This window comes from Carcharodon carcharias, chromosome 8 (genome assembly GCF_017639515.1).
Source record: "Carcharodon carcharias isolate sCarCar2 chromosome 8, sCarCar2.pri, whole genome shotgun sequence".
Lineage (NCBI taxonomy): Eukaryota > Metazoa > Chordata > Chondrichthyes > Lamniformes > Lamnidae > Carcharodon > Carcharodon carcharias.
This window is the reverse complement of record NC_054474.1, coordinates 45,667,743-45,679,859: the sequence shown is the minus strand read 5'-3', so window position 1 is coordinate 45,679,859 and position 12,117 is coordinate 45,667,743. Positions and strand designations below refer to the sequence as shown.

At 47.7% G+C, this 12,117-nt stretch overlaps 1 protein-coding gene and 1 non-coding gene across 6 annotated transcripts in view; both read left to right on the top strand.

Annotated features, from left to right (window-relative positions):
• LOC121281050 (rho GTPase-activating protein 26-like) overlaps positions 1-12,117 on the top strand; it is a 256,436-nt gene that overhangs the window by 112,827 nt on the left and 131,492 nt on the right. The gene's annotated exons all lie outside the window — the stretch shown is intronic.
• Positions 11,787-11,858, top strand: trnad-auc. Its single transcript has one exon. It is a non-coding gene; the product is annotated as a tRNA-Asp (tRNA).

The following is a 12,117-nucleotide window of genomic DNA, read 5'->3' as shown; positions in this document are numbered from 1 at the left end:
GCCCCAGCATTGATCCCTCTGACATACCACTCATCCTACACCCTACCAACCAGAAGAAGACCCATTTATGTCAACTCTCTGCTTCCTGTTAGCTAACCAATCTTCTATCCATGCCAACATGTTACCCCCTACACCATGAACTTTTATTTTCCGCAATAACCTTTGATGTGGCACTTTATCAAATGCCTTCTGGAAATCTAAGTACAGTACATCCACCTGTTCCCCTTTATCCACATCACATGTGACTCCTTCAAAGTACAAGTATATTCTCCCCGCCAATACCATTCACTGAAACCTTGGCATTTAGTGAACTCTGGTGGGAAAGTTGGGCCTTTTCCCAGCAAAAGAGTTTGGGTAGTCCCTGTATCCCTGAGTGTAACTGTAGGTTTACCTGTTTCACTTGAGGAATAATGAGTTACTTTTCCTTTTGACAAGAATCCCTTGTAGCTTTCAGGTATCATGTTCACCTCGCCGGCATTCACAGCTGTGTTCACACTTGGACTCACAGCTGCAGTTAACGTTATAACTTGATCAGTTGTATTTTCAGTTGGGGCTTTTTTTCCTGAATCATCTTTACGTACCCCTATAAGTCCCATGGACTTCCCATGCAACTTCTAACAATTTTCCTGAATGTGTCTCACCTTGTTACAATGGAACTACTTAGGTCTTCGGACATCACTCCCACCCTCAGAACTTTCCTTTCTGGGCTGAGGAGGAGATTTCAGCGCATTTTCAGTTGTCCCTTCTCTTCCCTGGCTATTTGCCCTCCTTTCACCCTCCCACTTTCTATCGTCCTCGGTTTTGCGGGGGTGTTGGAAAAAGGGTTTGGATTTATGGACAAGCTCATAATCATCAGCCATCTCCGCTGCCTGTGCAGCTGTTGAAACCTGCTGGTTCTCTACATAAGTTCTTACTAGAGGAAGGAAGTGAATTTTTAAATTCCTCCAGGAGAATTATTTCCTTAAGGCTATCATACGTGACCTCTACCTTTAGTATTCAATGATCAAAGCTAGTATGCTTTACCCTCTCAAATTCAATGTAGGTCTGCCCAAGCTGTTTCCTTATGTTTTGAAATTTTAGCCTGTATGTCTCTGGGACCACTTGTATGCAAAATAATAGCCTTCTTTATTGCATCATAATCCATAGACACCTCTTCTGAAAGTGATGCATAAACCTCATGAACTCTGCCCATTAACCTACTTTGCAGGAGCAATGGCCTGTTTCCTTTTGGCCACTTCATTTGCTTAGCTACCTTCTCAAATGGAGAATGCCCCTACATCCTTTTCTCAAACTTTGGAAGGGCATATACAAGTTTAAACATTCCCCCCACTGGACTTTGGTTTGGGATAAGTTCTTCCGTCTGCAAAATGTTCCCCAACATCTGGTGCATTTGTTTTAAATTTCAGCCTTTTAAGTTAGTGGTCCCTTTTCTCATTCCTTCTCTCTTGCCTGAAATTCCAGTTCTAGCGGCTTAAATGTTCTTTTTCTATCTGCTCTTTCCTGTTCAAGTTTTAAGTTTCTTCATTTCTTTTTCATGTTGAAGCTACTTCATTTGCAAACAAATCTTACTTACCTCAATTGACTCACCTCCTGGAAAATGTGGTCTCTCTTGTATCCTTTCCAATTTCAAATGCTGCGTTATTACCTCAACTATGTCTGCTTTCCTTGCCTCTTCAGTTAATTATAATTTCGACTTACCTACCAATTCCCTTAGCTTAGCCTTGGGTACTTTTTGTAAACCAGTCAGGGATAAATCTTACATCTTTAAAAAAGCTATAGCAATGTTCAAATCCATGTTGGTTACCAATGAATTATACACCTGGTATCTGTCTTTTTATCCTTTAACAATTATTATTAATCTGCATCCATGCATTTGTTGCCTACCTTTCAAATTCTGTGAGAGACCCCAATCTTATGTTACAGACCGAAATGGAAGGAGCGTGCAGTTAATTCCAGCTCCACTTCTCCACAGGTCGTAACAATAGTTTAAATGTTTAATTCCCCCCCGCAAAACTAGCCATTTGTTACCCTTTGAAATTGTTATCCCCCATGCAACAAGGTTCTAACCAGGCTTCTTTCAGTAAATACAACAAAATAATTGATTTATTATAAAGCAAACTACTTTTTAAAACAAGTTCAAAAACTGGTTAACATACAAGTTGTAATTTAGAAGTGTAACGATTTTCCCCTTTTTGAAAAAGTTATTTGAGCCTCCATACACACTTCACACAAGCACAAAACATGACAAAATAAACACAGCCCCTGCAGAGTCTGGAGGATGGCAATGTTTCTTTTAAAGGGATAAAATTCGAAGAGATCTTGATGCTGTTGATCTAACAGAATTCTGGTTGCAATAAATCTGGAAGTCCTTTCAGACGGATTTGTTGATGAAACTGTCCCCGATGACTCTTACATATCACAACTTTATGAACTCTCAAAAAAAAGATGAGTTATCCTGTTGAGACCTTTCTGAGCAAGGTTCAACACAAAGGTGAGGCAGAGAGAGGGAAAGAGAGAGTCTTTATCCTGCAGCCTGCTTCTAAGATACCCACATGCACACTCCCTCTGCCTGAGAGTTTTTAAAGACTAAGATGTTCAGAGAGTACTTCTCTCAAGCCAGGTGTTTTCAACCAATCAGCAAGAGTCTTTAGCTTGACAGCTGCAGTTCTTTGTTAACTTAGATATACAAAGTATCTCTTCCCTCGCCAGGTGTCCAGGTAGCTGGACAGCTACCTTGATCCATGGTTTCTTGGAGAATGGCATATTCACAGCCCGAATTAATATTACAAACTTTTAAAAGTAACTCAGCAGGAAGAATGTCCAAAATTCAACCAGTTTGGAAAAGATATTTGAACACATGAATGAGGAGTCTAGGTATTCATTTCACTCCAGTCATTGTTTCGAGTCTCTGAACTTCCTATTGCTTTACCTTTCATCAGATAGTTCTTCTGTCTATCTGAGAAGATCTTTCAATTTTGTCTGCTGCCCATACTGGCTCCTAATTTCGTTAGCAAACCTTCTAATTGTGCTGTTTGTAACAGGATGGCTACCAGTCTGCAGAAGGAGCTAATCTGGTGATTAGTTGAAAGTACAATGGTCTATAGTTCAGCAATCTGATCGGTTGGAAATACTACAACAATATAACACTGCATCACTCGTTTATAAACATAGATTATAGATAACTGCAGTCTTCCTACTGTCTTAAACCAGAAAAGTTCAACTTATTTTCTTTATGTTTGCATGATATACTTAATAGACCTAAATTGCTGATCATTATTTTTTCAAGTTCCCTCAGTCAAGCTTATGTAAAATGCTGTGGATGCTGAAAATCTGAAATAAAAACAGGCAATGTCCAAAGTACTTAGCAGTTCAGGCAGAATCTGTAGAGAGAGAAAAACAGAGTTAAAGTTTTGGATCGACAATCTTTCACCATGTAAAATATCCTTTGGAGTAACAGTTATGCTCTTTCAATACTCCATTTTCAGAATGCCATTTACCCCCTTGTTTTCAGTTGAGAAGTACATCTCTTCAGCATTGTTGCTCTGAATCCTGCTGTAGCTTTCTTCAATATTGGTGTTTGTTGGTGCAAGAATTTAATTCAGTGGTAGGGAATAAGTTATGAGTGTTAAGAGCTTAAGAACGTAACCATTAATCTTTGTCATTGAAGCCACATAGGAAGTAAAAGTGGTGCAATTTATTCAACTGGTGTCCTAACTTGCTGATAAGCCTTTGGTATAGGATAAGCATACTGCAAATTGCCAAACCTTTCCAGGTTGTTCTTCAATCCATGGTAATGGCGAAAGGTCCACTAGATTTGTCACTTGAAGAGGTTCCTTCTAATCAAGACAGGTATCTAATCTGGAAGGAATAGTTTCATTAAAGAACACTCTTTTCAGGATGAATATTTTACATTTATAAAAACTTGCAGCTATTGTGAGTGCCAAGGTCATTGAGGCCAACAGGACAGCAGAGTCAGCAGGCCGTCTCAGATGCCACTCTGAGCGATGGGGCAGCACCAAGACGTAGCATCCGTAAACAAAAGCATAAGGCACATTAGGCACACCATTGGTTTCTTACTAGTGCTTGTGTGTTGGCCTGAGATTAGGTCTTTATGATTTATTTTTGATTGTTTACACTATTGTTTAATATTTGTGACAACTTCTGATTCACACATTAAATGTCAGATGTGTCACCATGGCTGAGGGTGCCTCGTTTCTTCTGCATGTGTATATTTAAGAAAAGTGTCATTAGTGTTTTTTTGGACATTCACCTTTATGTACAAGGCCCTTAATTAGTGCTGATGACCTGGCAGATTTTGCACCTAGGTGTCGAGTATCGAGGCGGCAGCCCAGGCTTGTCCTGGTGATCCATCTGTGTTGTGCTAGCTGAAGGTTCGTTGGATTAAAGCATCCCGGGTGTCCCTGCCTCCTTGGAGTAGTCCCGGACCAGCGTCTACCTGTGTGTGCTCATCCTCGGAATCACTGCTGGACTCATCATGTGCAGCTGCAGACACTGCGTCGACGTCTTCAGCATCCACTACGTCCCCCCTTTCCAGCGCAAGATTGTGGAGAGTGCAGTATGCAACCACTATCACCATGACACGATCTGGGGGGTACAGGAGTGCGCCCCCTGAACAGTCCAGGTATAGGAAGCTCATCTTAAGAAGACCGATGGCTCTCTCCACCACAGCCCTTGTGGTGCCGTGGCTCCTATTGTAGTGCTGCTCAGCTTCTGTTCTTGGATGGCGGAGTGACGTCATGAGCCACCTCCTGAGGGGATAGCCCTTGTCACCCAGCAGCCATCCATCAAGCTGGGGCTGGAGCACTGAAGAGACCTGGCACCTGGGAGTGTCTGAGGATGTAGGCATCGTGGGAGCTGCCTTTGTACCTTGCACAGACTTGTAGAATCAGCATCCTGTGATCACACACTATCTGCACGTTCATGGAGTGCAAGTCCTTCCTGTTGATGAAGACACCGGGCTCAAGTGCTGGCGCCTTGATGGCCACATGTGCGCAGTCTATAGCACCCTGGACGCGGGGGAAGCCAGCAATCGCTGTGAAGGCTCTGGCTCGCTGTGTCTAGCTTGCCTGGTCCCAACAGAAGTGAATGAAGGTCAGTGCACGCCCGAACAGAGTGTCTGTGACCTGCTTTACACAACTGTGTACAGCTGATTGGGAGACACCGCAAAGATCACCCACTGAGCCCTGGAGGGAGCCAGAGGCATAGAAGTTGAGGACAGAAGCTGTGACCTTCAGAGCCACAGGCATGGGGTGTCCGCCCACACAATTAGGGGAGATCTCAGGCCCAATCATCTGACAGATATAGTTCACTGTCTCCCTGGACAGTCGGAGCCTCATTCGGCACTGTACCTCAGACATATTGAGATAACTGCTTCGCTGCCTGTATACCCTGGCAGTAGGATAGTGGCATCTTCTGCGGCCCCTTCCACTTTGAACTACCCCTTGGCCCCGCGCCGCTTGTACTCCCAAAGGTGGCTCCCCTGGAGGCTGAATGTGCACTCCTGGTCGTCTCCTCCTTCTAGTCCTTCCTTCCTCCTCAGAGGAGCTGTCTCCAGTGGACAGTTCAGATCCCATTCCCAGGTTAAGGGAAGGCGTCCTGAAACTTGGAGGCCCGGAAAAGATTCCTAACTGCAGAGTGCTGACCTGAAGGTTAAAAGTCCAGAAAAAGCTTCTGGGATGCGTTCTGAAGTACTGCAAATCACACAGGCAAGTTTTAAAAACTTTCTCCAATAAATACTTCACAGAGTAGATTCACAATCTCACTGAGCCCTCTTATCCCGCCCGTGGGTGAGGTTAATAAAAACTTTTCCACCCGTTGCACCTGTGCGCCGACCTGACGATCGAACGGGCGCCAAAAAATTGGCGTCGATTGAAGACTAAAAGGCCCATTAATTAATGGCAGGCACACGTTGGACTTCATCACGCACCTGCCCAGTGAAATATCACGATGGCGCACAGAGACGTTGGGATGCTCGCTCAGCGTCACTATACGTCATTTTACATGCAGGCCTCCCCCTCCCCCTGCTCGATAAACGAAAAATTCTGCCCTTAGACTTCGTGCAAATTTGGGACGATTCTGCCCTTCATTTCTAGGTCAAAGCCCAGGTCTCTTTCCAAATAACTTAAACTCCTAAATGGAGGTTTCAACCTTTGTGGCTCTTTGCACTACATCCAACACATGAATGTTTCCATGTTCTTCCGCAAACAAAATTGGGCATGACGTCAGTGCGCGCCATCGCGATATTTTGGTGGGCGGGTGCGCTCAGTTCGCCCACCATTAATTGAAGGGCTCATTAAGCCCCTTAACTTGCCAATTGTGTACGATTTTGAGGGGCCCGTGCAAACTTTGGGTCAGAGCATGGGCTCAACGGGAAGGCGGGTAGGAGATTATTTAAGAAAACTTTTGCAATGTCAGGATATGTGGACTCAGAGGGGTTGTTCATGTTTTTGGCGAAGTTATAATTGATGAAAGTGTTTAAAAGTTGCCTGTGTGATTGTTAGTAGTTCTCATTGATTTCCAAGAGCTTCTTGTGTATTTTGAAACCAGTCTGCAGACAGTAATCTTTCTCGGGCCTGCAGCTTTCTGGAGGCCTCCATTTAGCCTGGGGATATGGGTTTCCACCTCTCCTGGAGGCAGCTCCCCTGAGGAGGAAGGGAGGGAGAGAATAAGGAGGATGCCAAGACTGGACAATCAGCCTCCAGAGGAGCCACCTTTGGGACGCCAGGCGCAGGCACAAGGGGCGCAGGGTCAAGAGGTTGTCCGAGGTGCAAGGGTCCGCAGAAGACGCCACAATCCTGCTGCTAAGGTTTACAGGCGGCAAAGCAGCTACCTCAATATGACTGAGGTGCAGTGCCAAAGGTGGCTCTGACTGTCAAGGGAGGCAGTCAACTATATCTGTCAGATGATTGGCCCTGAGATCTCCACTAACTCTGTGGGAGGACACCCCATGCCAGCGGCTCTGAAGCTCACAGTTGCCCTCCACTTCTATGTCTCTGGCTTCTTCCAGGACTCGGTGGGTGATTTTTGCGGTGTCTCCCAATCAGCTGTCCACACTTGTGTCAAGCAGGTTACAGATGCCCTGTTCAGACAGGTATCCATCTTCATCCACTTCCGCTGCGACCAGGCAAGTCAGGCACAGGGAGCCAGAGGCTTTGCGGCCATTGTTGGCTTCCCCCGTGTCCAGGATGCTATAGGCTGCACACATGTGGCCATCAAGGCCCCAGCAGGTGAACCCGGTGCCTTCGTCAACAGGAAGGGCTTCCACTCTATGAACGTGCAGATAGTGTGTGATCACAGGATGCAGATTTTACAAGTCTGTGCAAGGTACCCAGCCAGCTCCCATGACGCCTACATCCTCAGACGCTCCCAGGTGCTGGTGCTCTTCAGTGCTCTGGCTCGGCTGGATGTTTGGCTTCTGGGTGACAAGGGCTATCCCCTGCAAAGGTGGCTCATGACATCACAACGCTGTCCAAGAACAGAAGCTGAACAGTGATACAATAGGAGTCAGGGCACCACAAGGGCTGTGGTGGAGAGAACCATCGGTCTTCTCAAGATGCGCTTCTGTTGCCTGGACCGATCGGGGGCCGCACTCCAATACCCCCCAGATCGCGTCTCTCTGATAGTGGTAGTCTGCTGCGCTCTGCACAATCTTGCGCTGGAAAGGGGTGATGCAGTTGACGATGAAGACCTTGACGCCCTGGATGAGGCTGCACTTGATGAATCCAGCTGTGCCTCAGAGGATGAGGAAGCACAAGGCGATGATGAGGGGCAGAATGATGACCCGCATTTACACCAAAGAGGCAGGGACACCCGCAACAATTTAATCCAAAGAACCTTCAGCTAGCTCCACACACATGGATCGGCAGGAACAGCATTGCCTGGCACTTCAAACGTGGCACTTAGGTGCCACATCTTCCACCTGTTCAGCTGCAAATAAGGGCTTAGTACAGAAACATCAATGTCCACTCAAACACTCATGATAAATATGTGAAAAAGAAAAATGCACCACAAACAAAAGACCTTCAGCCATGGTTACAAAGGTGGACTTTATTTTGTCCAAAACAAAAATACACACTTGTTAGCGATCACAAAAATATGGGTCCCTATTCTAAGGCCAACACAATGTCACCAGTGACATACCCGTGGAGTGCCTAAGGTGCCTTATGCTTATGGTTTCGGGTGCTATGTCTAGGTGCCGCCCCATCGCTTGGAGTGTCTTGAGAGACAGCCTGCTGACTCTGGCGTCTTATTGGGCTCGATGACCTTGGCGGGCGTTCTCTGGCCTGTGGAGCCTGTGATGGCCCCGACTGGGAGGGAGTGGCCAGTTCCAGAACTGGCACCTCCCCAGTTGTTGCAACCTCAACAGAAGAAGCATTGACTGGCAGAGGGGCGGAGGAGCTGCTGCCCTCATCCGGAGCACCATGAGAGGAGCTCACAGCGACGGCAAGCAGCTGCTGCGCCGATGTGAGGTCTAAATCTACCTCCCTGCTCACCGCAGATGTATGGGCGCCGAGTACCGGTGCTTGGTGTCCACAACATCTCCCACAATGGAAAACACCACCTGTGGCCAGAACCGCTGTGAGGCTTGCAGGTCAGAGTTAACCCAATCATATTTTGATCCATTTGGTGGAAGCCCCTCTCTGAGAGTCGCCAATCTCTCATTGAAGGAATCCTGATGCTCTGCCCTGAGGCCAGATTCTTAGCATGCACTCTGCCTAGACTCCTCCGTCGCAGAGAGCAACTGCTAGATGCAAACGCACTTCTTGCCGCCTTTCCTGCAGCTGCTGCAATGGGGACAACACCAGAGGCATGTCATCAGTGCCGGACTCAGCATGTGCCTTGTCCCCTGCAGCCATCTGGCTGCTGGAGCCACCGGCACTCTCTGCCCCTACCATCTCCTCCAGCGATCATGATGTGGCCTCTCCACTGTGACCCGGGACACTAGCCGACGGTAAAGTCCCCGCCGAGGTGTGTGTGTCTGCGCTGTCACCTGGCTGGCTGAAATGATGTGCTGCAAGTTGCACTTGTTGGCCCTCAGGTGTGGAGGGGGGGCAGTGGAGTCTAGGTGCAGGTCGCTCTGGTGGTGATGCTGAAATTAACAACAAGGACAGTGCATCAGTTAGCATACAGTCAGTTCAACCTTTCATCCCTTTCCCCCTCCAGCCTCATAAGTCACTCACCCTTCAAGACCCTAAGGAGAAGAACACTGGTGAGGTGAAAAAGAGTCAAGACGAGCCCCAAACATTAAACACACATGCAGACAGGCTGGTCAGATGGCCTCAGGAATGCCAAGTGACATGTTATGAACCATAGGAGTGGGGAGAGTGCAGGGGTACCTGACCTGGATGCATTCTGGCCTGGATAGTTGCGGGGCTGAGAAAACATCGCAAACAGTAGCAACATTTGCCGTCGATCACAGGAGATTGAGAGGTCACATTATTGGCCTTCATTCCGTAAGGAGGGGCGGGGCATAGTCCGGGTGGGCAGAAGGCAACATTTCCCCTTGGTGCAGGGATGAGTAACATGGTGGCATTTATCTAAGTTGAGTGCCATGATGTGCACAGCTGAGGTGCTGAGGACCTTTTGGACAAAGCAATGTGGAGCTCACTGGCTGAAAGGGTGCTGGAGGTCCCAAACCCCCTCAGATGAAATAAGTCTTTGGCTGTGCAGCACCGATCCAATGGCATGTTAGACCATGGTGATAGTGGTCACAAATGGGATAAGGTGACTTTGGAAGATGGTGGAGACGCGATTCCTCAAGGGGACGAGGGTCCCTTCTGTATGACCCACACCTCAGAACGTCTGAGTCTGTGAATGAGCAGTGTTTCAGCATTAATGATTGCAGCAACCATCAGTGGTTTGGATGGTGGGCAGACAGAGTGGATGCGACTGTGGACCTCAAATACCTGCCCGCCGGACCCCAGCTTCGCCGCCCCTGGCTGCCCCGGCCTCCTGACTGCTGCCCAGTTCCATGGCCTGCTCTTCAAAAGGCGTGAGGCGCTGCAGGAGGGCGCGCCCATCTCCAGTCCTCTGGCGCTCCCGGGCATTGTGGTGAGTTTTTGCCTGCAAAACAGAGAAGAGGATTTATTGGAGCTGCTCATTCATGTAGTCTGCACACGCACACTGCACCCCAACCACAGTGGCCTAACTGAGGCCTCCTGCAGCTCCTGTCCACACTACTGCTGATCAGTCCCCAGAAGATAGTACGGCTGGTCCCAACCCCCTCCCCCAACGGCCACCTTGGACACATTTAGCGTCCATCACTTTGAATATCACATGGCTGTTAGCGCCCATGGCAAGGAAGCGCAACTAGGTGCGGCGCCGATACCAGCAGATGGCACTTGCCCAAAACACCTTGAGGCACCCCTTGCACCATCTCATTAACATGAACATGACATGTGTTGGAGTTCTGAGTATGTGTCGTGTGACCTCCCCTGCAGGTTGCCTCCAGACTACTCAAATGCCACAAAGACCAACATATGCTGCGGGAAGAACCCTTCTCCTCCTCAACCACTAAGGCTGGTGTAAGCATGGTCAGTACCCATGTGCCCACCCAGCGTGCGACAGATGCCCTATGCAGTGATGACAGCAAGACATGGTGTGGGGGGGTTAAAGGCTAAGACTGCCTCTGGGTCAAATGACCAAGACAGATATGGTACTCACCCTTCCAGAGCACAGCAAATCATTGAATCGTTTCCTGCACTGTGTGCCAGTGCGACACACATCATCATGGGCGCTTACAGCGTCACCCACCTCCTCCCATGCCTGGCTGGTGACATGGGGGGCCCTTCTCCTTACATCCTGTAGATACAGAAGGTGCTGACGGATGCCCATCTCTTGCAGGAGGACAGCAAGGCATGCATCCGAAAATCGGGGGGGGCACAGTGGCTCACCGTTGGCCTCTCCTGCAGCCTGCCCTCCTTTTCTTGCTCATGCACATGCTGCTCTCCACTCGCACCTCCCTCCATCTCTCCATGAGTGGCCATGGTGCACTGCCTCAAGCAAGCTGCCTGGCCACTCTTTAAACAGGCTGCTGGTTCCCCATTGGAGGCCGTCCGCCCCCGTGACTATTTTCCCGTTCTCCATGGGAGTCGATTACCCATGGGGTGGGCCTTAATTGGCCTGCCCGCGGAAAATGGCAGCGTGGCCCGTTTCTTCAGCGGCAATCGGCCGCCCGCCCGCCACCGAGTTGGTCTGGCCCGTCTGACCGGCAAACAGAAAATTCTGGCCAATATCTCATTTATATTGGCCAAATATGTTGAGTATATTAAGACTCCCATGTCCTTTTCCAATTTATCCTTGGCTATTTCAAAATGGTTCATGGATATATGTAGTGACCATTTTTTCTTTCTATGTGCATGCAGTATTTTATATATCGCCTATATTAATTTTCATTTATCATTGCCCACTGACACATTTTGTTTTAATTCATGCTGTAATTTCTGATTCTGCTGTTCTGCATAATGTGGTATTGTCTGCAAATTTAACCAATTGGCAGTAAGTTTATGTCTAAATCATTGATGTAAGTTAGAAACAGTAGTGGTCTCAATGCTGAGCCCCAGGACACCCAACTCTATGTCTCTTTCCCGCATCCTGGCTTGACTCCCCTAACAAGTATCTGTTGTTTTCTACCATGAAGCTAATTACTTACACATGGCCAGGTTTAGCATGAGTCCCTATAAGTTTGAGCTTAACTAATTATGTTTAAAGTGGGACGAAGTTAAGTGCTTCTTCCAAGTCTGAACATACAATACAGTAGGGGCCTCTCCTCGTTAGTATAGTGGTGAGTATCCCCACCTATCACGCGGGAGACCGGGGTTCAATTCCCCGACGGGGAGACAAGTCCTTGTTCAAACTGCATGCGGTGGAGGCTGTGATCACGCTTTAAGCTTGGCCTAAATAGCCAAGTGGTTATGGTACTGGGTTTGTAACCCTAAGATCAAGAGTTCAAATCTCACAATGGCAAAATTTTGAAACAATGTAACTTCATCTGAAAAAACAGATGGAAACGTGTTTGTACTCGAAAGAGTTACAATACAGTAGGGCTTGGCCTAAATAGCCAAGTGGTTATGGTACTGGGTTTGTAACCCCAAGATC